The sequence below is a fragment of the Marmota flaviventris genome, chromosome 7, assembly GCF_047511675.1.
Source record: "Marmota flaviventris isolate mMarFla1 chromosome 7, mMarFla1.hap1, whole genome shotgun sequence".
NCBI lineage: Eukaryota > Metazoa > Chordata > Mammalia > Rodentia > Sciuridae > Marmota > Marmota flaviventris.
In genome coordinates, this window is record NC_092504.1 from 30,836,474 (window position 1) to 30,860,984 (window position 24,511).

Here is a 24,511-nt window from a genome sequence, read left to right on the forward strand (position 1 = left end):
AGAGGAACTAACAAGATCTGTTGCTTATAGTTACCCAGAAAACTTTAAGAACAATAACAGACAAACAAAAGTAACTTAGATGAGAACAAGAGGGAAGCCAGAGCCCTCCAGCTGAGACCATGCACCAGGGTCTTCTTGGCACTCAGGGTTGGAGGTCAGCTCCCTCGCACTCATGTCCCTGACTGCTGACTCTTCTGTTGGCCTAGGACACAGCACATCTGGCAAAGGGCCACAGGACAGGAGGTGGACCCTGTGCCCTAGGAAGTACACGTCTGCTTTGAGGAATAGGAACTTGGGCTCTATTCAACTTAGTTTTCTGGCTGTGCTGGCTTTTAGCTTTCTCTCTTTGGAGAGGTTTTCAAGTAAAAACATTCTTTTCAGGAAGAATTCTAGTTCCAAGAAGTTGCACAGGTCCAAATATTCAAGTGGCCATTAAAAAGCCAAAGAGTCAATGAAAGATGTTCGCCTCCTCCAGTGCCCTCACCTCCACAGCCCCTCCCCTCAGCCGCCTTTCAAACTCCCAAGAACCTCAGTACCTCTGAGTTGCGGATGCTTTCAGGAGACCACCTTGCCAACTGTGCTTCGTCCTGAATTTAGTTATACATAGCTTGCCATTTCTTTCTAGCTCCTTTTAATTTCTTTTTTTTTCTTGTTTCCAAAGTATACATGCTCATTAAGAGAGAGAAAGAGAGAGAGCGAGCATTATTTAAGGACAAGTAAAAATATATCACTGCTTTGATACAACCATCATAATAATTTTCATATTTTCTATTTAGTAAATCTCTTTTTTTTTTTCTTCTTTTTTTGGTACCAAGGATTGAACCCAGGAGCACTTAACCACCAAGCCACATCCCCAGCCCTTTTTTATATTTTATTAGAGACAGGGTCTCACTGAGTTGCTTAGGGCCTCACTAAGTTGCTGAGGCTGGGTTTGAACTTAGGATCCTCCCTCCTTAGCCTCCCTAGTCATGGGATTACAGGCAAGCACCACCACACCCATCTAGTAAATCTCTTAATTTCAAGGCTGATGAAGACTTCCTGGCTGTTCATTAAATACAACTATGTGCTGATTTTCATGGACCAATCAGCAAAACTTCCAAAGCATTTGTGAGTATAGATTGGAAAGCCAGGATGGAGACCTAGGAATAGGTTTTAGTCCTCTTCACAGCCAAGCACCTGAAGGCCTGTGCAGCTATGCTTGTGCATGGAGGCAGATGTTTCAAACTTGAGACTTGGGAGGTGTAGGTACACAGCCCACGGGAGTGACCAAAGGACAATGCCAAGTCCACATTCCCTGAGCACATTTTACCCACTTGTCTCTTTGCAGGCATAGTCACTGAGGGAGAAAATCCACCCCCCCCCCCCGTGTGTGTGTGTGTGTGTGTGTGTGTGTAGAATTAGCAACAAAGAAAAAGGTGGTATATGCATGTATACATATGTACATAAGCAGATGGCTCCTAATTTACAGTAAGTGGTTTGGATTAATGATTTCTCAACTTCACAATGGTGCAAAAGTGATATATGTTGAGTAGAAACCATACTTTAAATTTTGATCTTGTCCAGGGCTAGGGACATATGGTCAGACACGCTGGTGATGGATGCTGGGCTGGGTGGTGAGTGGCAACTCCCAGTCAGTCATGATCATAGAGTAAACCACAGGCACTCCACAGTGGACTGCGTTGCTAAGCTAGGATGTTTGGTGGGTTAGGTGTAGTTGGTGCATTGATAGTGATATTTTCAGTGTACAGAGGGTTTATTGGGATGTAATCCCATCAGAGGTCAATGGGTGTCTGTATGTATTTCACCCACTGGTGCATGTATCACAATTGCTACTACCTTCTGCACTGTTGGGACTTTGTGTTAAAGTTACATTCAATGTCATTTGTTGTTGTTGTTGTTTTTAGTTATAGTTAGACACAATACTTTTATTTTATTTATTTATTTTTATGTGGTACTGAGGATCAAACCCAGCACCATGCACATGCTAGGTGAGTGCTCTACCGCTGAGCCACAACCCCAGTCCCCCCCACATTCAATGTCATTTTTATGTGTTATCATGCAACTCACATGTTTGAGAACCTTCCTAGGTTCCCAACATTAATTTCCAACATTCTTTATGATACAGCTTCAGCTGACCAGTCCTACCTTGTCCCACAGCAGCCAGAGTGATCCATGGAAGAGACCACCTCCTCCGTGAAGATTTTTGGTGTGATTTCATCGGCAAGACTGTAAGCCCTTGGAAGTCGTGCTATGCCGTGCTATGCCGTGTATGCTATGGTCTGGTTATGCTTTGAATGTGTCCCTTCAAGGGCTCACGTACAGAAATTGAGTCCTCATTGTGAGTCATTAAGAGGGTGGAGACTTAATCCCAATATAGCATTTAGAGGTGGGGCCCTTGGGAGGTGGTAAGTGTTTGATGAGGTCACCAGGGTGGAGCCCTGTTGATTGACTGGTAGTAGCTTCATAGAACAGGAAGAGGGAGCAGAAATGATACCCACACGTGCTCCCTGTCTCTTGCGGTGTGATGCCCTGCACCTTCCCGGGATTCTGCCAATAACAAGGCCATCGCCAGACACACCCTCTGCCTTGGACGAGACCAAGTCAAGTTAACCACTTTTCTGGATGTTTCCTCATTTGTGCTATGGTGACACTGTCAACAGAAAACAGCCTAAGACACCATACATGAATACTCATATTTTTTAAAAAGGGAGTAAAATTTACCTTGTTATCTGTTTTAACACTCCTATCATTTTCCTTTCGAAATATTACTCATTACATTCTACATTATATAACAGTCAGAATAAAATATCACTCCAAATTCCTTGAGTGCGGAGATCATATTCTACGTTTTTCTTACACATAGACTCTCCCAACCCCAGACCTATGGTAAATGTCCAAGCAATACTTTAAATTTAAACGCAACACATTTAAATTGAAATGTACTTTTTTCCTTAACACAGAGAAGGGCTGGAAACAAAGAGTCTGTCTCACTTCAAAACAAGCTGAAAAACAGTCTCATTTTTAAATGAGGAAAAAGTTTTTCTTATTTGTAGGTCTCCTGTGGTTTTTTTGTTTGTTAGTTTGTTTGTTTTGTTTTTCACTCTGCCTAGCAGCACAGAAATCTAGGTGGCCATGCTATGATTTGACTGTCCACTTCAAAACTCACTGAAATTTAATTGTTAATGTAAGTAGCACTGAGAGGTGAAGACGTTAAGAGAGGATTAGATTCTGGAGGTCTGTCCTCCTGAATGGATTCATATAGGGGGTTCCCGATAAGAGAAAAAATTCAGCTCCTGTCCTTCCTCTGTTTGGCACATGATTGCTTCCCTTCCACAGTGTACTGATGCAGCAAGAAGGCCCTTATCAGATGCCAGCACCTGGATATTGGACTTCCCAGCCTCCAGAACTGTGAGGAATGAATTTCTTTCCTTTAAAAATTATCCATTGTAGGAGCTGGGAATATGGCTCAAGCGGTAGCGCGCTCGTCTGGCATGTGTGCGGCCCGGGTTCGATCCTCAGCACCACATACAAGCAAAGATGTTGTGTCCACCAAAAACTTAAAATAAATAAATATTATTAAAAATTATCCACTGTATAAGTTTTCTGTTACTATGTCAAAATACTTGAGGATGAGTAATTTATAAAGAAAAAGGATTTATTTAGCTCACAATTTTAGAGACTGAAAAATCGAAACAGCATGGCACTGGCTCTTTTAAGGGCCCCATTATCTGTATCATGACATGGCAGATGGTGGCACAATAGCAAGAGTGTGTGTGAGACTAAGAGATTTGGTGAGATAGAAAGTCAGAGAGACACTTGGTCTGTGAGAACTAATTCAGGGTCCCAAGAAAACTACATCAACTCATTCTATGGGCAATCCCTCAGTAACCTAAGACCACTAGACCCCACTTTTTAAAGGTTCTACAATCTATTAACATTCTCATACCTGGGACCGACCAAGCTTCCAACACACAAACTTCTGAGGAACAAACTACATATAAGTCATATGACCCAGTGTGTGGTTAGAAACCAAATTCAGACCATTCCCAACTCACCAATAAGTTACATTCTAAATCTTTATATGTGTGGGTCATTGATTTGGAAATTATAAATTATTTCCCTTTGAAATAATATTTTTTAAATGGAGTTAGTTGTCAATAGACCTTTATTTTATTTATTTTTATATGTGGTGCTGAGAATCGAACCAGGTGCCTCACACATGCTAGGCAAGCGCTCTACCACTGAGCTACAAACTCAGCCCTGAAATAATATTTATACACAATGCTTTATGATCTCTGAGAAGTCCCCAAATGCTGATTTATACTCTCAATGATGCAGACATAGCTTATTTGCAATAAAATGCTGAAAGTGAAGCTACTGACATACTTTACAAAAGAAACAACCAAATGTGAGTAATTTTTTTTTGTACCAGGGGTTGAATCCAGGGGTGCTTAACCATTGAGCCATGTCCCCAGCCTTTTTATCTTTTGAGACAGGGTCCCATTAAGTTGCTTAGACCCTGACTAAATTGCTAAGGTTGGCCTCAAACTTTCAATCATCCTGCCTCAGCCTCCTGAGCCTCTGGGATTACAAGCATGCGCTACCAAGTGATTGTTTTTAATTTTAATGATCATGATTCAGGAAAATAGGTTTAACTACAGAAAAAGAAGTGTATTTCCCAGCTACTCTCTCCTAGTTGCCATCATCCACTCTTTTCTTTCTCTTGTGGAATGAAGATGTAGCCTGAGGGCCCAAATCTTACTCTGGGTCCCTCTGGCTAGTTACTGACCCTAACACCTGTCACTCTGCTCCTAGTCTTCTCATCTTCAGGGATCTTCTCCACGGCCCTCTGTCCCTGCTCCCACAGGCATACCCTGAACCCCGCCAAGCCCCAGGACTGTTTTTATAGGTGGTGCTGGGTACTAATCTCACAGGTCTCCATGCTCTGATAACTCACCCCCAAACCCTCCAGGTCATTCCTTATTCCCAACACATGTGCTCTTCAACTTTCTGGAACGTCCAGATTGTCCCTAGGTTATCTCTCTGGACCCTTCCTGTTTTACCTCTCCAGCTGAAATTTCAAGATCCAATCTTTTGTGCCACTGTCCTTGGATCGCATGGTCCTGCCAAACACAACCCTGGACAATTGTCCACATGCACTAGAAATGCTGGAAGCCCCGGGGTGGGTTACAGCAGGGTGAGGAATGCATGCCCCCAGTTTGATCTTTTTCAGAACTCTTGGTCATTCTAATTCAATCTTGGTCTCGTGGAAATTCTAAACCAGATGGACTGATGGGTAATATAAGTGGGAACTTGTAAAGATGCTGGAATCTCTAGACCTTTTGTCATGTTTAAGAGATGGATGGCCCTTAGACTAGTATGTCCAATTTAACTTCAAAACGTGGTCCTGTTCTCCTCTAACATGGGAACCTATCTGTACTGTCCATCATTTCACAAGCACATGACATTTTTCTGCCTTTGTCATTTCGCCACCATCCAACGAAAAGGAGAAAAATTCCTGGAGAAGCAACAGAGAAGCTCTAAAAATATAACATTAGAGAAGTCAGAAGAAATCTTAAGAATACCGATCTCTGCCTCAGAATGGTTACCTGCAATAGAACTAACTGTGACACAGCCACAGGGGGAAAGTGGGAACTGGTAGTGGCTTGTGTCCGCCAGGCCCCGGAGTCAGTTCCAACAGGGTGTTGCTGTCTCGATACAGTTTAGCTGTTATTCTTGAACCAACAAATGCTTATGGAACACCTTCCCTGGCTAGAGGTTGTTCTAGGAACTTAGAAAAAAGGAGAGCATGATAGTATCTCACATACAGAGCTCACACTCAAAAAAAGGGGGTAATAAGTACATAAGAAAATGGGCAAAGTCACTTTAGTTACAGAGACATTTCTAAAAAGAAAGTAACCCAGATACTAGGGAGGCAGAGTCAAGAGAATTGTAAGTTCAAGGCCAACCTGAGCAAGACTCTATCTCAAAATGGAAAAACAAAATAAATCAAAACCATAAAAAGGGCTGGTGATGTAGCTCAGTGGTAGAGTACACCTGGATTCAACCCCCAGTACTACAAAATAAACAAATAAATAAATAAAATAGGACAAGAACTAGATAATGAATGGAGAGGGTGGGACATTTCAGATGGTGTGGTTGAGGAAATCCTCCCTGGAGAGGTCATATTTGAGCTGAAAACTAAATGGTGAGAAAAGAACCATCCAAATGGAATTCTGAAGCATGGGTTTTCGCCTTGTGATTACAAAATGGCTGCAGCTTCAAGCATCGCACCCTCACATCACAACTTCCCAAGTAGGTCTGGGAGTGTCCTGTTAGGAGAAAGAGGACTATTTCCCATAAGCCTCTAGTACACTTCCCTTAAGGCTCCAATGGACAGAGTTAGGTCACATACCTACTCTCCAACCAATCACCAGCCAGAGACTGAGATTGCCATGGCAGGCTGGAAACAAAGATGGCTCCACTGAAACCAGGGAGGCGGAGCCTTCCCTGAGCACATGCCACCCCTAACCTAGCCCAGACCACCAGTTGTCAGCAAGAAACAAGGATAAAGCGGCCACTCCAAAGGCTAAGCTTCGATTTGATATTTGATTTACCCAGGATTTCTTGAACACCTGAGGAAGTGCTAGACACTGTGCTAATGTTAGAGATAAAAAGAAAACCTAGGCACCACTTTTACCATCTCTGCTGCTTGAGAACATTCAGTTAGGAGAGCGCCCTCTTCGCTCCTCCTGGGTATTTCAAAGCCCTTGGATTGACCAAGGCACAGTCCATAGCCACATGTGTTCCTGGACCTTCCTCTCATCCCTTCATCTCCGGATGACTTTTCCTGCCTCTCAATTCATAAGCAGTCAGATAAATAAATGTTAAAAACAGTTCCTGTCCTCACAGAGTTTCCATTCTAGTGCCTGAAAGAGAGAACGGACAGTATTACAAGAGGTAAAATGCAGGTGCTCCAGAGCAAAGGAGCAACTCAACTCGCCCAAAGGGTAGGTGGGTACAGGAAGGTGCCACAAGGAGATACATTTTGGAGAAAGTGTCACATAAGTCAAGACTTAAAGAATGAATAGTGCTGGGAGCCATTAGCCAAGTAGGTATGACAATTGAGGGAAATGAGAGTGGAAATCAGGAGTTGGGAGAGAAGGCAAGGAGACTGTTCCCCCCAGAAATTGTGAGCAAATGCCCAGGGGTGGGGAGGGTGAGGAAAGGAAAGGAACCAAGCTCAGCATTACTGAAGGAGAGAGTGGAAGGGGAGAATAGGTACAAATGGGGTCTTGAATGACAGGTAGAGGCCAGGGCAGCAGGAGTGGGAAGACTGGACTTTATTCCAAAGGAAGTAGGCCATGGAACGGACTGACATGTTTAGGTTTGCATTTCAGAAAAGCCCCCTTACTCTGATCTCCTTGCCACACTTCAGCCCATGCTACAAATAGGATGTCCAACAAGGCACTGTGGCAACAGGGCAGACCAGGATTGTGGTCAAGGAGGATTCAGAATGATAGGCTAGGACCTGTTAGGGAGCAGGGAGCCATGGGTAACTTCAGGCACTTCTGGTTTGGGCATCTGGAAGGATGGTGGTGTCCTTTGCTGAGCTACCCAGCACTGGATGGATGCAGTTTTTATACATGTCTCATTTGAGCTGACTCCCACAGGGTGCTGAACACAGTGTGCTCATTAATTAAACTTTTTTATGGCTTTTTTTTTTTTTCTCCTTCACCACCTTCCATATCAAAGTAACTCCCTTCTTACTTTGGATCACATTTTTTTCCAGCAGACCTATTTTACTCTTTCCCTTTGGGCCTGTATCCACATGATCAGTGTACAAAACCCATGGTTTATGGGCTTCAACTTATCATCACTCTATGCCCCTTGAGTGAAACCGTATGTTTTGAGCACCTACTATGAGCCAGGCACTCAATGCAAACACTTCCAGCATTCTCACTAGAATGGCTTTTCAGCTACTATAAATCTAAGGCATCCAAGAAGACACTTAATGGTCAGTGATCATTGAACTGCAATTAGTAATTGATACACATTCAACTGTTTGTGTTTTATTCATTAAAAAATAAAACCCTCACCGCTTTACATTTTAAAGATTAATCATATGGGACTGCAGGATGGCACATGAACTGGTGTCAGTTTGGGTTATCCTCCACGTGGTCGTTTGAGGTTACCGAGTACTATTATAACGCCGTGCAGCTACATAAAGAGGCTGAGAATCTATGTATCCATTGCATTTTAAGTAGGACCATGCCAGGATGAAGCATCAAAGTGAGAATGGTGAACTTAAAGGGCTTTTAAAACATCTTGAAGCAATAACAAGCTATAGACTGAAGCAGGGGTGTTTTTAAACATTACACGGGACTAAAACAATTGAACCAATTTGTCCTTTGTTCTTTTTATTGCATTCCTTATTATATTAATGCTGTTTAAAAAGAAATTCAAAAGGCATTAAACTCTAGCACCGAGCTAAGGGCCTGGCTTGGACAGAAAGTGCGTTTCCGTCGTCCCGCTCACATGCAGCGCGTGAAGGCCACTGAGCTCGCTAGCGCTGGCTCCCAGAGAAGCGACATAAATGAAAGGTCGCCAGGCCCAGCCCTCAGCCAGCCGGAGCTCTCGCTCTGGGCAGGAGAATCTCACCGAAGTTTGCCAAGTTTTCTGGCAGGCCGGTCTGAGCAACGGCCGCCTTTTCGCTCCAGTGGCAGGCCTGTGGGAGGTGCATGCCCCCAGGGGTCTCCCAGCTTTCAAAGAAAAGTCCCGCGAGCCTGGGGGGTGCCGCCCAGGCCACTCCAACGCTGGGCAGACGAAGAGGGGGGCCCGAAGCCCCAGGGCAAAAAGAAAGAGCGCGCCTACAGGGTGTCCGGTTGATCCTGGAAACTCGGGACCCTTTCAGGCTCGAAGCCCCTCCAACTGACCCCCCGCCCCAGCTGCCGCTCGTTCTCTCCCGAATCCGTCCAGGTCCACCCACTTCTGCACCACTGCTGCCTTCGCAGTTTTTTCTTTCAGAGTTGTGTGTGTGCCTGGCCGAGGAGGGGCCGCGCTGGCCGCGGGGCCCAGCCCTTCCCGCCGCGCCCGGGGCCGCCCTTCCCGCCGGAGCCGGTGATTGATGGCCCCGGCCGCCCGGGTCCCCCGCCTCGGCTCGCCCGCAAGCCCGGCTGTGTGTTTTGGAAGCGGCGCAGCGGGCTGCAGCCGTGTGACGCCCGGAGCGGGCAGCGCCGCCCTTCCTTCCCCCCGGGCTCGGGCGGCGGCGCGGCGCGGCGCGGTGGCCCGGCCAGGCGGGCGGGGCGCGGGCTCCGGGGCGGAGGGCGCGGGGAGGGGGCGCGGGCGGGGACTCGGCTGGGGCGCGGGGCTGGGCACGCCAGGCCGGGCGGGGGCCGAGGGCGGAGGGCCGGGGCGGGGGCCGCGCCGCGCACGCCCAGCCCCACGGCCGCGCAGCGCCTCGCGGGACAGGTTCGGCCGGCGGGGCGGCGCCCGCTCCGGGGAATAATGAGTGTCTGTCAGGCCGTCCCCGGGTGACTGGGCGGGGCGGGGCGGAGGCGGCGCGGGAGGCGGGGGTGGCGGGGGAAGGGCGCAGGGCGGGGTGCGTGTTTGCGCGAGTGACTCGGCCGACCCCTCTGGCGGCTGCCTCCACCCAAGTGGGTGGGGACCCGCCCAGCCCGGGCGGCCGTGGCGGCTCCCTCTCCCCTCCCTGACCCTCCCACCCCGGGTCCCAGCCTCTACTTACCCCGCCAGCCCCGGGAGGCTCGCAGAGCGAGCGGCGCCGGCGTCATGTGACTGCCCAGAGTTGGTGCCAGGAGCCAGAGGGGAGCCAGGAGCGGAGCCGCGCGGAGCCGGGGCCCGAGCCGGAGCGCAACGCGAGCGCCCGCCTAGCCGAGCCGAACCGCGCCGCACGCGCGCCCGTCCCGGTCCCTGTCCCCTGCGGCCGCAGCCGCCAACGCCGCCCGGACTGGACCGCTGACATTACTGCACTCGCGGGGCTCACGGCAGCCGGGATCTGGGCCTTTATTTCTCACCGGCAGCGCTCAGCACCGCGCCTCGCAAAGTAAGTCTCCTCTTCCTCACCTTTGCTCCTTGCCCCGACTCCTGCGACCCCCATTTTGCCTTGTCTGGTTTTGTTTTATTTTCTCATGGAGGGGGGGCGCAGGGAATAGATTGGGGTGCAGCGGGGGCTGCCTGTGGGCTTGGGAAAGTGCTGCTGCTCCGAGCAGCCAGGAGTGGGGGCGGAGGGAAGCGAGGGGGAGGGGGGGTCCCCTGGTTCGCGGCCAAAAGTGTGGGATTGGGGAGACACCGTGCAGATCTTGGGTGCGGGGGAGCGAGTCCCGCAGCGCCCGCGGCGGCCACGGGGAGGGCGAGGACCGGGGCTCACCTGTGTGGTCCCCCGGCCTCCGCCCGCCCGTTCGCGGTTCCCTCCAAAGCCCCAGAAACCCCAGTGCTCTCCGCGTGTGGCTGCGTTGTATGGAGAAAGGTAGCTCCGGGGCCGCGCGTTCCTGCTCCTCCCCCTCTTGTCCCCCCACCCCCAGCACACACCCGGGCTCCAGCGTCCTTCCCCTCCCCGCCCTCCGTCCGCGCCCCCCGCCCCCCTTCCCTGGACCCGGCGCGCAACCGCTTGCCCTGCAGAGCAAACTTGGAGCAGCCTCTGGCCCCTCAGGGAAGAAACTTGGGGCAGTTGGGTCTGGAGGAGCATCCCATTCTCGGTCCTGGAACCCGGGAACTGCCGGAGCGTCTGGCTCCTCCGGGCAGGGAAAAAGAGCCAACCGGGTTTGGAGTCCTCCTGGGGGCACGGAGAGAACCTGCCGCAGTGCCTGGAGCAAGGATTGCAGCGTGGCTGGAGGCGGAGAGCGCCCTAGGCGACCGCCTGCAGCGTTAGGGACTCGAGCCGAGAGGGGACCAGGGACTGATCCCTGCACCCGGATCCTTGGGACCTACCTAACATTTCAGAGGGCTGTCTTGGAGATAGCAGATAAGACCTGGAATTGTCATATCCATTTCTTTGGCAGATAACAGAAACACTTTACTGCTTTAAGATTTACAGCAATATACGGTGATACTACATGACGAATCTACTAAGACATTTTTTTTAATTAACTGAGTTAAATGTAAAATGGGATTTACCCACATTCTTGTATTTTACAAAAATAAACATTTTGCACTGAATTTTTGTTAACTCAAAATTTATTTTCCCATTAATATCACCCACGACACCTTAAATACATGGATTATATTTTCACAGGAGTCTGGTGTATGGGGAAAAGTATGAAGTGGTATTCTGATTTCATTTACCTTTAGTATCGAATTATTAAGCAAAATCAAGTGGGGCATAGGCAGTTGTTCATTATAGGTTTTTCACAGCAGTTTTGTGCTGCCCTTTTCTGAGTGTTTTATGTATGAATTTGAGGAACATGTTTATATGAGAATTCCATCTGGATGATGATCTGCCTCACCCTAGGGAAGTCTTGTTTTTAGAAGAAAAAAAATCTGGTAGCATTAACATTTCCAGAATTTTGCAAGTTAGTGGTATTGTTTAAAGAAAGAGTCCTCAAGTGATTTCCTTGGCTTGAAACATGAAGTATGCATGGTAGTTAACCTTGGGCTGTTAATAGAAACCCGGAATAAGATGTTTGATTGATTTAAACTCCCTAGAGAAACTGATTTCTCAATTTTTACAGTCAGTGGGGTTTGCTGTAGAACTATTAGGAGAAAAAAGCCTAAGGTAGTATTGGTTAAGTTCAATGAAGATATTCTATAAACAACATTTGGCCTTGCATGAGGGAGAATGCAAGTTATAAGACTTGCATTGTGAGAATAACAAAGAAAAGTAGCTGCTTAGACCACAAAACCTTGTCAGATATAAAACAACAGCATAGCTTTGGAGAAAGCTATTGTTTTCTTCACTGCAAAGTTTCTAAATTAAAACCCAATCTTGTTGCTATGGGTACAGTGATCCCCCACCCCCCTTTTAACCTGTGGTTATGTCTATACACCAATCCTCAAATCGTTAAGGGTGGAAACCTGAGTTAATCCGTTCTGGCTAACAAGAGGAAGATAAATAATGAGAATGGGACTATAAATGCACTTTGTTACCTTAAAAACCCTTAAAGGAAAACAGGTATTTTAGAGTACCTATAAAAATTGGTACTCTAGTCTGCAGACTGCATTACAATTTTGGATTAATGGAAATGTCAGGACAGAATCACATCTCAAAATGTGAATTTCTGGAGGTGTTTGAACATGTAGAACAGATGAGCATCTCTGGGCAACTATGTCTGTTAACTGCATTTGAAAAAGACAGTGAAAATTTGGGTGACTCTCAGTGGCCCACAGTCTGTGTCTTGGAATTTAGTTCTGTGACTAAAGGAGGCTTAAAACTGGCCCAATTTCAGTTATGTGGGGTAACCCAATTGTAATCTGAATTCTTAACAGCAGGGCTGTATCTTAATTTTCTTCTTGATGACACGAAACTGTAAGGTCATCATTACCCCGACGACCCCCCAAATTTGGTTAGGGCCAGGGATTAGCTATTGGGATAGAGCAGAAAGAGACAAAAGAAATCAGGAGGGAGGCTGGTGTTAATTTGGAAGGTCTCTGCAGCTTGACTATGATAAAATCACATGTGCACTTAGGATGTTTACTATATGTGGCAGCTCCTATTTGTAAATAGGGCAGGTCCTCAGTATAAAGCTGGTGTTATTATTCACACCCATAGAACAAACACCTCCACCCCCCTGTTGTTGTCTTAAAAAACTCCAGCTGCTCATGAATATAGGGTCAGGGAGGGCCGGCTAAATGTTTCTCTGTGCTTTCTCTCCAGCACAGCCAGCAGAGCTGTTTCCTGTTCTTTGTTTCAAGGCTGGGGTTTGCGTCATACATTCCAAGTGGCATATGTGTGCTCTTTCCTGTTTCAGGCTGTTTTCTGGTAGATCAGTAGCCTAGACCAGGCCGTGATCCCTGCCCCTAAACTCAGCATCCCCTCCCAGGGAGTTATCATGTCTCTACACACTTGCGATTGCTCAAGATGCCTGTGTTATGTCATAATGAGAAGTCAGTTAACCTTTTTTACATACACCCTTCGCTCCACTGTGTTTATATGGGTGAATCAATACTTTTACCTTTTTAAATTTTTCATTGCCACACTGTGATTTGAAGAAATTTGTGTGCATATTGGCAAAGAAATCTAAAGGAGGTTGTCCTGATTTGTGTTTATAATTCTGTGAAGGTGGGCCAGGTGTTTGTTTTAAGATAGGCATTTTGCCCTGAAGCTGTCAACTTTGGATCAGGATTAACACCTTACAGTAGAGAAGACCTTGTGTTATCTGGAAGATGTGACCCACCTTTGTTAACATGAACAGCAGCCCAAGGTAGGCTTTCATGAGTGGAGAATTGAAGCAGTCTTAGCAACCTGGGCTGAGTTAAGTCATGCTTATGTTTTGAAGGAGAATCTTTGGGGAAAAAAATTCAAGCAAAGCATATATTGAAAAAATTCCAGGATTATTGCTTTTTAAGGAGAGAGATTAAAATACCAGGACAATTTTTGAAGGACAAAGATTTTACTGTATTCTGGATCTGACTTCCAAACCATTTTAAGAATAAAAAGCTCAAAGGAAAGGGAAACTAGCAATAAGAAATTCATTTAATGATAGTTTGGAAATTTTTAATCTTATATTTTTGAAAACAGAAGAAGAATGCCTCTTGTTCGTTTTTCAGCAACAAATTTTTTTTATAATTCCAATTTTTAAAAATATTCTGTCCGTTGTAAGTCATGAATTTCAATTTCTGGGTTAAGTTTAAAACCTACCCTAAGAAATTATTTTTCTCTTGGATCTTCAAAAACTTAATTTTAAAGAAATGGTTGGGAAGGAAAAAGCATATTTTTTAAACTCACTTTGGGATTTTCTTTAAAATCTAAAGGACAGATCTATAGTGTCCTCTAATGGAATCAATTCAAAGAGTTGCAAAAGCAGCAGATCAGGCCTGGTACTCTCAGATGTTGTTGATAATAGAACTTTGGCTTTAAATATCACATCCCATCATACTCTTTCATATAGAAAAGGAAAGTATAAAATATTTTGATGTTTAAGTTACTGGTGTCAAGTAGTTGGCTACTGTTTATCTTCCTTGAGAAATGATGGGAGATTTAGAGTGTCCCAGTAAGATTTTTTTTTTTCCCCTTTCTCCTTTGGGAAAAACTACTTGAAATATTAGGCTGACTTGTAGAACAAGAGGCCTTTAAACCGAAATTCGGAAATATCCCAAACTGAAGCAAGGTTTTTGGTTTTGGGTTCTAAAGTTGTTAACCATCCAAGTAGACTTGGTAGGCAGAATGTTGATGTGGCTTTAGCCAGGTCATTCCTTCCTCTTTGGTATGGAGAGGGGGATAATTAATAGGAATGATTAGGGTCTAACGGAGTCTATCAGGAAAATCTCTGCTAGCTTTTAAAGGCTGTACGAAATAGTAGACGGAAATTATTCTAATAGCTACTATTTTAAACAAAAACGGAATACTGATTTTATCTCAATAGTGTAAATCATCATTCCTAATTTAATTCCATTCCGTTTCTTTATCCTGCTTTTCAGTACTTGCCTTTCTTAATTTTTCCAAATCCACATTTTTGCTGTACAGTGGCAGCTTTCACAGACAGTGTTTCTTGCTCTATTTTCACACCCAGTTGTATTTAAGAAAAATAAATAAATACAAGCAACCTCATCCTTTAAGTACTAGAAATGACATTCTTCTGGAAATGGAGCTTCTTTCTGAACTGCTTCATTTGTCCTTGGTTTAGCTTTATTTTAAAAATAATAGTAATAGTAATCTCTAGAGTCTTAGAACAGTTGATACCTGGTTTGCTAATAGGTGCAATTCTAGTGGAGGTGCCTCTTATAGTGACTTGGGAAAGGATTATGATGGTCTTTAGAATTCTCATTTTCAAGCCTGGCCTGCCCCTTTCTTAGACCCAGGCCCTGCTTCTCATCTTAAGCAGTCACACTGGAGCTTGAGACAGGAAACCAGACAGCAGTCTGCCCTGATAAGGGAGGGCATTGTCTAAAGGAGGTAGCCCTGCTCTCCCAACCCCAAACTCTCCTTCCTTGAACTTTAGTAGTAATAAAAGACACAATGCTGTAGACACAGTTTCTGAACCAGAACTAGAGGTGTTTTCTCCCAAGACCGCCCCCCCCCACGCCAAAAAAAAAAAAATGTCTGTCTACCCTTCAGTTGGCCTGTGCTGATTGTGAAATATAACAATCTTTCATGGGACATTGAAGAAATTGTCTGTTTTGTGTCCCTTGGCCAGAGTGTTTATAGTGAAGTTCTTTCTTTAAGCATAACAGGTTTCTGGAGATTTTTGAAACTCATTCCATTGTGTTGGTAGGCTGAATACATTATCATTTCCCCAGCTAATTAAGGAGGGCTAGAGACAGAGGACACCAAGCTGTGTGGCTCTTCAGCCAGTTCATTTGGCGGAACTTCTGGGTCTAGTTCTTCTCCTGATTTCCAGGAAAGGGGTGCCCTTTTTCCAGGAGACTTTATAAAGAGCTTCACTTAGTCTAGGACATATCAGTGGTGGTTGCAAGTCTCCAGAAGGTTTGAGGATCCCGCCAGGGGTGGTTGAGCTGTCTTCAACCCCAATCCGTGGAGTTTGGCCAAATCTAAAGAGGAGCCATGGATTGGGTATTGAGGTTAGTTCGTTCTACCCTGGAGAGCGACCTGTGAATCCAGTGAAGGTTTGTTCTCAGTTGGCCTATGTGTCATTCTTTTTTGCTTCTACCGTTCTTTGAGTTTAATCACTGAAATCCACTCCTTTATCTGTTCTTGCGTTTTGTACACTGGTACCTTCCAAAACTTTGCACCCTAAAGTATTTTCATTAGTAAGATCAAGTTCCTGTTCTGCTTAGTTCTCCAAACAAGGGAGTTTTTCTCTGTTTCCCAAGTGTCCAAGTCTACTTCGCATTTTAGAAGATGGTGTTTCCGGCTGACTTTGCCCCCCCCCCAACCGGTTTTCCATGGAAATACCTGCTGTGCAATCATTCCAGGGCCCTTGCCCTTCACTTCATCCTAGCATGTGAGAAGTGTAGTTTGACATCCATTCATTTATTCATCTCCCAAGTATTTATTGAGCACCTACTCATTAGTGCTAATCTCAAATTACATGCAATCATTATTCTGAGTTATGCCACAGGATGGAGTAGGTCTGCCGTGATCTAACCTAAAAAGGCATTTTGAAATCTTAATTGCCAGTAGGAACCTCCCATGGCACTGCTCAACACAGACCAGTGTGCACACCCACATCCTCTGTGCTGTGGAGTGACCTCAGGATGAGGCGATTTCACCTAAAACTGGGTCCCACCACGCAGACTGTGAAGCAGAACAGAAAGAGCCCCAGTCTGCAGGCAGGCACACTTCTCTACTTGGCTGCAACTCCAACCAGCTCTGCGAATTTGGGCGAGTCATTTCACCTCTGTTCCTCCATTTCCTCATTTCTAAAATGGGGATGAGGACCTGACCCTTCCACCTTTGTACAGTTATTATGAGGATTTCCGTATTTACTTGGGTAAAGCTGCCAATTTTTCTCAGCAGTTTTATGGACCAATTGCAGGTGCATTGGCTAAGGAAGAATAATAGCCTAATTTGGGGCCTTCAAAATGTGTCTTTGATCTTGCGTCCAAGCATCTGAGCATGCTCTCTCAAGGAGAGAGGTGGCAGCTGGGGCCGCTTGGTAGTGGCTGAAATCATGTCTATTGGCGACTGTAAGACTATCCCACTCTTACTGTTCATAGTCTAGTTGCCCTCTGCTTGGAGAGGTGATAGAGTGGAGTGCCACCAGTCTCAAAGTCGGATGATGACCTTGGGTTCAAATCCTGTTTCTCCAGCTTGGCAGCCCTGTGGTCTTTGGAGGTTAATTGACTTCTGTTTCGGTGTTCTTATCCAATGAGAAGACAGTAGTACACCTCTCCTGGGCATTAAGTGACACAGTCAGTGTGAAAAAGAACAATACCTGTGATTACCTGTCTCAGAGGTGGTGCTGACCAGCAGAAGGTGGGGGGGGGGTGTCACTTAGCTCTGTGTTTCTTGGTTAATAGAAGTGTCCTTTTGAAAAAGCCCAGTGTTTGTCCCCCTTGCACACCTCCTACTTTCCATTGTCTTCTATTTTGGATTTTAAAACAGAGAATAGAGACCTTGACACTGACTTGTTTGGAAGACCTCACAGGGTGGGTTATAAAAGGTTCTTTGAGAATGATACCAGTAAGGACTCTGGAGGACCCTGAGAGGTGAGGTTGAGGTTAGGGACAGTGAGTTTCTTAAAGGAAGTCTGGTTCACTAGGTTTCCTGTGGGGCCAGGCCCTCCCTCACCCCCATTCTTTCCTAAGGAGACTTCAAGTGCATCCAAAGGGAGGTGGTGCAGGACCCCTCCCTGCTCAGGCTGCTTCTCCTGTTAGCTCCCTGGGCCTGACCCATGAACCAAGGTGGCATTCCTAAACAGATCCTGAAGGGACCAGGTCTCCTGGAGAGTGGAGAGGCAGTCTCTGAGGCAGGGCGAGGCACCTGCCTGGCCATCAGGTGTTCTCAGTCCTGCTGGTGGTACTGTACATGCCTTTGAGGGAATAAAGCAAATCTAGGTAAGAAGAGGTGGCCTGGCATCTACCAGGGAGCCCTCAGCTGGCTGCCCGGGGTGGGGAGGGCCTTGAGCTGGTCTTTGAAGAATTAGGAGGATTTAGATAAGCCGGAAGGGGAGGGGGGCATTCCTCGCCGGTTGCCCAGCATCAGGGCCAAAAATGAACAAAGACCCGGGGCAGGGAGGGGGAGGCAGGGGGGCCAGCATGAGGGGCACTTTTTGGAGCAGGGGGTGACCAGTTAGAAGGGGGGTGCCAAGCACCTGAACCCACCCTGTAAGCCCTGGGGTCCCCTTGGAGGAGGGTGTGTAAGCTTGGGAAGGATGAGATTTTAAAAAGAACTGGAAACTGGAGGTGACTAGGGGGTGGGCTGCATTGCTGGGGTAAAAAATTCTCAAGGACAGGGGTGTGAGGCCCTAGGGCCTGGCCTTGAGGGCTGGACTAGAGAGGCAAAGAAAGGGGGTGAGGGAGGCTTCCCAGATGACCTGAGGTTTCCATGGTGAATGACAAAATCAGGCAAATGGGAGGGTCAGGGGCAGCCTCTTGGAGGCAGGAGCCAGGAGGGGGAAGATTTGGGTTGGGGCCCTGTTGAATAGCAGTGGTTCCAAATGCCTTTCTTTTTCTTTTTTGTTTACTTTTGGAGGGACAGGGCAGTGTTAGCTAGAGGTTTGTATCCAAAGGTCCTGTGGTTGTCTGAGATAAACTGTAGTGGGGGATTCTCAGGGGCAGTGGGAACTGCCACCTCCCTGACGGTCTTTCTGGTTCTGTGGAAGGCTCCAGCCATCCTTGTTCAGGCCGGAATTTCCAGGAACTGGCTGCTGCCTGGAGCCAGTCGGTCCCTCCCAGCCTCCTACTCCCTCAGGGTGGGGCTGCATGGGTGGAGGCCCTGCAGGGTGGAGTGGGGTGGGTCTCCAGTGATAGGGAGGGCACCGAGCAGAGGCAGATGAGAGGCCATGTGGCCTCACACAGCCCTTCTGGATTTGATTATATAATGCTGCACAGAGGAGGACTGTGAGGGCTTAGGCGAGGCTTGGGAGCTATGTGCACAGCAGGATTAGACATTGTGGGTATTTTTCAGTTTATCTTGGGTTGCCTGCCCTTAAAACTGAAGCACAAAATCTGCAGAGAGCATAAAGAAGGAAAACAAGTGTGTAACCCTAGTAGGGAAAATGATTCGTGTTTGCTAAAATTTCTTTGAAGAAGGGTGTGGCCTTCTAACCAGGTGCCCTTGAACTTAGGAGTGGCTCTAAAGGGGAGTATGGGTTTGGGTTTCCCGCACTCACCCCTGCTCTGCTGAGCCCCAGCCTGGAAATGTGTAGGGATTTTGCTTGCTTGTTACCTTTGCACCTGTCCTTATTTACATGCAAAATCAATTGCTTCACTTGGTCTTTCCGAAGTACAGGGTGTGGGCAGAATCTTATCTGAAGCCATGTCCTGTTTGGACAAGTTGGACTCCCTTGGCAATTCTCCATGGGGTGGAGCAGATGGGTGGAGGCAGGAAAGTAAAATTGGGTGGCTTGTTCTCTGAGAGAGGAGAGAGGGCGGATTGTTTGCTCACTGGATCATTCTATTTCATCTGAAACAAAATAATTAACTTCTCTCCCATTTATAAAACAAATTAATGCAAAATAACTAATTTATGAGGGGCAGAGATTGGGACATATTTCGTGGAATTTTTTTCCTTTCAAACCAACAATAGAAGACCGAGGTAGGTGGAAATCCTTGGGTGGTATGAAAACGGGATGCCTTTCCAGGTAGGTGCCAGCATTTCACTGTTCTCGATGAACCTTCCAACTTATGCCTGCCCCCATGTGTCATCGGTACCCTTGTATTTTGGGCCAGCACAACTGCCATTGAATATGATTAAACCCATCAGCAGCTTTCAAAGAGTTGGGTTAAAAGAGTGAAAAGAGAAAAGTTACCTGGGTAAGGAAGTTTTACCTGCAAGGACTTCACTTGCCTGCCTGGCAGTCCTTCTGGCTGAGAGAGGGAGAGAGAGGGACACACGGACACACACACACACACACACACACACACACACACACACACGGGGTGCGCCTGCCCACAAACTCACCCACACCTACTGTTTTAACCCCCTCTGGGGAGTGAAGGGTAGGGGATGGTCAGTCTTCCTCCTGTAAATTCCAAACACTGAGGAGCGTGGAGAGGATACTTAGAGATGGTTTAATGGTTGCTTTAATGGTACTGATCTCTACACCTGGGGGAGTCAGCTAGGAAAGTTTGCTTTGAGGGAAGCAGGTTAGTGGGGAACCTTAGGTCAGACTGGATGGGGAGAAGGTAAAGCTGGAACTCTTTGAGGATCTGAGGAAAGAAATAGGACATAGTACAAGGGAATAAGAAAGGAGAATGTCAGGCAGGTCTTGCTCCGTCCCCAGAAGGGGGGTGGGCAGCATCCCTCATACTCTGCCTTCTCCGGCCCTCGTCCATCCCCAGCTTCTGAGCAGGGGGCTGTCGTTGATAAGGCTGTTTCTATAATAAAACGCTCTAGACCAGTTAGCTCCCTGCAGAGGAGCTTGTAACCGCAGAACCAGCCTTCCATTAAGGACCCTGTGTTTCTGAGCCTGGAGCTCATGCCTCCTCCCTCTGGAAGCCGAAGTCCAGGGGGCCTCCTAGGGCTCCCTCAGCTCTGAAGCAGAGCTATATTGCTTGTTCCATAGTCTGGAATCCACGTCAGGGATTTGCCAGGTTTTTAATATATAACCACAGTTTTGCATTTTGACAGAAATCTGACCCTTTTTGACATTTGAAAAGTCAGAAGTGGAGAGAATCTGAAGGGAAATGCTTTTTCTTTCTTTGTTTCTTTTTTTTTTTTAGGAGAAATTCAGTTTTATGGGTCCTTCCCAGTAAAATAACATAATTGCTCCAGTTGTAGGAAATTATTTTGGCAGTGGTGATATCCTGTATTTTTGCTTGTAGGTACCTCAGTAACATAAAGGTTTTCTGTTGTTGTTTTTTTTTTTGGTTTGGTTTGGTTTTTGTTTTTATTGCAGTTTTGTTGTCCTGGGTTACTTGGTTTAGAATATATTTCTGCTCAGCAAGTTGAATGTAACTGAGATGTAAATGCATGTGATTGGAAAATAGGAAAAACAGAGCCGTATTTGAGGCCTCCTCATCTGTGATACCCACAGGTTCACAGAGTTCACAGAATGCCTCATCCTCAGCCAGGTTCAAACCCAGTGGATTTAAAGACCCTGGGGTTGGCCTGCTCAGTCGGCTGCCGTGCACTAGGCTCTAATACCTGTTTTAGTGCGCCACCTACTGTTCTACTTAAGATTGCTGCTGGTGTTGTGTGGTAGATTTTCTGTAGCATTTTTGGTTTATTCAGCATTCTTTTAAAGCATTCTGATCATATCCCCCAGAGCACTGAGCTGCCCATGGATAACAATGGACACCAAATGAGGGACTCTAATTCTTGCAGTAGTGAAGTTATTTCTTAGTTCTGTGGAAGGCACCTTGAAGACACTGCAGTCACTCTTCTAATTCTAGACCAGAATCCATAAACTCTAGACCAGTGACAAAGTGGTTAGTTCAAAATGTAGAAATTCTTTTGCAAATAAATAAGCAAAAACCTGATTATGTTAATGTATTTGATTGTCTTCCTAAACTTGGTTCCTTTCTATCTTAGCTTCCTACATTTTCTTGTTCCATAGCCTGTGATTATCACTATAATATCATTTAAGTCATTTTCACAGCTACCAAACTGAGACCAAAGTGCTGTTAGCTATATGGACAGACATTGAACTTGGTGCTGTTCATTGCAATATTTGAATTTTGCAGATTTTTTTTTATTGTCCAGTGATGCATTATTTAGCTAGGCATTTCAAAATTTCTAATTCTGTTATTCCTCCTGAATTTATTAGATGAAATAGTTCTGTAATTAGAAATATCTCTTCATCACATTTGAATTACTTTGAGGTAGAGTTCTGGACAAATAAACATACTCTGTAGTTTTCCAATAAAAATAAACTTGGTTTTGTTAGGTCCAGTGTTGTATATTTGACTTTGTTTCTCTTACCAGTCTTACAGATTTAGATAAAATGTCAAAATTAAAGGACAACACTGATTTAAATACTGTCTTAAAATGATAAGATACAGCAGTGTTATTTCTAAAAGGATTTAGTAGTCAATGCCTTAGGCTTTAGACAAAGTCCTTGCTAGCTGAGGTAAGGGGTAGAGTTAAAATTTTAACCCAAAGGAACTTCACAGCCCATCATCTGGATGAATTCGATGCTGCAGTTACTGGTATACACAGTACAAGGTAAGCTAGTATGGAGATGCCCGCCCAGTTGGGAAGCTCTTTGCGGTAGTCCAGATGTGAAATGACAAGCCCCTGTGTGAGGCCCAGTATAGGGCGGAGGCTGCTGTTAACTTTTGTACTGAACTTAATCTCAGTTTTACTGAAGGGTGGGGGGATTGACTTAAGGCTACGTACGTTATTAGAAAATATCAAATATGGCTCCAGAATTTGAAACCAACCAATCTAGTTTTGTGTGTATAGCATGTACCTGTATTTCCAAAAATTGTGCATATACTTGTGTGCATACTTGTTGGCAGAAACAATTTAGAGGGCAAAACCTTTGTTTGTTTTTGTTTTGCTGTGCTGGGAATTCTAAGGCATTTTATCACTGAGCTACACCCTCTGCCCCAATTATTTATTTAGACAGGGTCTTGCTAATGTGTTGAGGTGGGCCTCTAACTCAGAATCCTGCCTCAGCCTCCGGAGTAGCCGGATTAACGTGTGTGCCACCACACCTGACTTCTGTTTTTTGTCTTTTTGTGGGTTTTTGTTTGTTTATTTGTTGGTTTGGGTTCTGGGCTTTTTTGTTGTTCCTTTTGTTTTTGTTTTGTTTTGATACTAAGGATTGAACCCAGAGTTGCTTTACCACTGAGCTCCATCCCCAGCCCTATTTATTTATTATGACACAAGGTGTCACTAAGTTGCTTAGGGCCTCATTAAATTGCTAAGGCTGGCCTCTAGCTTGCAACTCTCCTGCCTTAACCTCCCCATTCACTGGGATTCCTGGCATGGGCCACTGTGCCCCACTTGTGGTTTTTGTTTTATTTTTTATCTCATTTGATCATCCTAAAAGTTTGAGAAGTAAATACAGGGGTGTGGTCTGCATCGTACCTGCAAAGAGTTGTCCCATGACAGGTTGCAATCTGCTTGGATCAGGGCTCTTTTCCCTCATTCACACCTGAGGGTGTGAATGCTTTTATTTAGAAGGGTTTGCCTGGAGATCCCATCTTGATGGGCTAGATGAATCTGTAAGTGCATTCATTTTAAAAGCTGGGGTATAGGGGGTATTGGTGGGAGCCTGCGGCAGGGCAGCAGGTCATCTGACTTGATCCATCTAAGCAAGGGATCTCACCTTGTGTTTACAGTCTGATGAGGGGCATGGATAACAGTTCTTGGTACCATGACCATTCGAACATGCTATGCTGGGACTGGTTAATAATAGATCTCAAGGCATGAAAGGATTTTCATCCTTCATTATGAAGTCGTCCATTTTTCACTGGCTGTTGGTTTGTTCCTGCTGGGTTTACTCATAAGAGGGCAGTGGCACCGCGGATTTGAGCAGCCTGGTATTCAGATTGTGTTTGTAGATTATAATACACCCTGTGATGTAGGAAAATGTCCTTTGGAAGTGAAGGTCATGTGTTGTGTTATGGATGAAGTTCACATGCTATCATGAGACTCAGAACAGGCTTCCTTCAAATAATTCAATTATACTTCCACAATTGTAGGTGAAGGTGGACTAGCATGACCCATAGAGCATAGACAGCAAACTACAGAATTGCTGTCAAGAAGATGTGGGGTGAAGGGTTGTGATACTGAAAATAGGAAGTAACCCAGAATCTGGGACTTCTGCAGCTTTTTCAGGTAGAACTCAAATCTAGAGCTTGTTCGCTTTGCCCCTTAAGCCAGGGTGAGGTATAAAGATCTTGCCTCTAATCAAAGCACTGAGCAAATTTGCATAGTAAGTACCTGAAGCAGGTTTCTGAGGATCCGTGTGGTAGCTGGGCAGTGATTCTGTGGGCTGTGAAGAGGCAGTTGACCTGATGTAGATTAGTATTAAAAGTGGACCAGTATAGAACAAAAAAGAAAGCAGTGTGATTAAAAAGTAGAACAACAGAAGAGAAGCATAGCAGAGGATGAGGGTAGATGTTTCCTTTACATTAGGGTAATTTCCTAAGAAGTGATAAGATTATGTTCTTCATATGTAAAATGTGCTTAGAAAACAATAAGAGAGGGTAGGGCTCAAGCTGACCGGGTATTTCTCAAAGAAATGTAAATGGTAAAGATGAATTCTACTTTAGTAATTAAATCAATGTAATTAAAAAAATAATTTGTCATTTGAGCCATGTGCAATGGCGCAGACCTGTATTCCTAGCAGCTAGGGAGGCTGAGGCAGGAGGATTGCAAAGCCAGCCTCCACAACTTAGATCCTAAGCAACTTAGTGAGACCCTGTCCCAAAATAAAAAGGACTGGGGATATGGCTCAGTGGTTAAGCACTCCTGGGTTCAATCCCTGGTACCAATAATAATAATAATAATTATTATTATTATTATTATTATTTTTATTATTATTATTATTTGTCATTTGAGACCAACAGAATGTTTTGTAAAATATACATGCTTCTAACCCAACAATTCTTCTACAGAAAAAATTATCTTAAAAGCTAATAAAGAAAAGAAAAAACAACTCATGAACATAACAGGAAGATACAAGTATAAATAATGGTGAAAATTTAGAAGCAACTTAAGTGCCTGGTAAAGGGGATAATAAATTGATTTGTTTATACAGTGACATGCTGAATTTGTTGTAGAATAATGCTTACTGAAAAAAAAAGAAGCATTTTTCAC

The 24,511-nt window shown here is 45.4% G+C and overlaps 1 protein-coding gene across 2 annotated transcripts in view; it reads left to right on the forward strand.

Annotated features, from left to right (window-relative positions):
• The first annotated feature begins 9,980 nt into the window (after positions 1 to 9,980).
• Positions 9,981 to 24,511, forward strand: part of Klf3 (KLF transcription factor 3) — a 33,452-nt gene continuing 18,921 nt past the window's right edge. The window contains exon 1 of one of the 2 annotated variants that reach the window (XM_027938792.3): positions 9,981 to 10,063. The gene's annotated coding sequence lies outside the window, so the exon portion shown is untranslated. Of the gene's footprint in view, positions 10,064 to 19,172; positions 19,334 to 24,511 lie in introns of those variants that run through there. The other variant, XM_027938802.3, reaches the window with a different exon arrangement.